Source organism: Nestor notabilis, unplaced genomic scaffold (genome assembly GCF_000696875.1).
Source record: "Nestor notabilis isolate BGI_N333 unplaced genomic scaffold, ASM69687v1 scaffold2615, whole genome shotgun sequence".
Classification (NCBI taxonomy): Eukaryota; Metazoa; Chordata; class Aves; order Psittaciformes; family Psittacidae; genus Nestor; species Nestor notabilis.
Genome location: NW_009929633.1, coordinates 28464 through 29287, shown reverse-complemented (window position 1 = coordinate 29287; position 824 = coordinate 28464).

Genomic DNA, 824 nt, shown 5'->3' with positions numbered 1-824 from the left:
TTGTCATTTTCTTTCTTTTTTCTTTTTTTTCTTTTTTCTTTCTTTTTTTTATTTTTTTATTTTCTTTTTCAGTTGCTGTTGTTGATTTTTGAAGTCTGATAGTTTCAAAGACACTTCAAAATGATATTTGGTACTTTTTAACGCTATCAGAAAATATAAATCCTGATTTTTAATCTCACTTCTGTAGTTACAAATCCATACTAACTCACCAGAGTGAATGAAGCTGTACTTAAGCAAAACCAGTGTGAGACAAGAATCAGGCTCATAATATCTGTGTGAAAAAGCTGTCTGCTTTTTCTTTGTAGTTAGGAGAATCAAAGGACCAAGAAACAAAGAAACATCTACTGATTTTGGATGCCTTTGCCTTTTTACACTTACACCTTGAGTTGTTTTTTAACAGGCCTCATTTTCAGAGGACAGGTGAAGAAAGATTTGCTGGAAATCAGGCCTCTTTGAAGTGTCCCACATGGGAAAACGAAGCATCCAAAACCACCAGTGGTATTTGAAAGTGTTAGCCTTGCAGCTGTAGGATCCCCAGAAACAGCTGCTCCAACAAAACTCCAGTGGGCCTCCACGGGAGTTTTACCTGGGAAAGCAGGGCAGGATCACACCTATCACCTCTCATTGCGTAGGGATACTGGAGGGATACTCTAAGAGAAGTTACTCTTCCCTAAGAATGAGAGAATAAAACTTTGTCCCTGCCCCCATTCCAGTGCTGAGAATCTCAGGACTGAATACAGTGGGAACAGGGTCAGACTGTGAGAGAAGTTCATTTATATTCTAAGGAAATAGAAAGCAGTATCTCTCATCTACTGGAGTTCAGC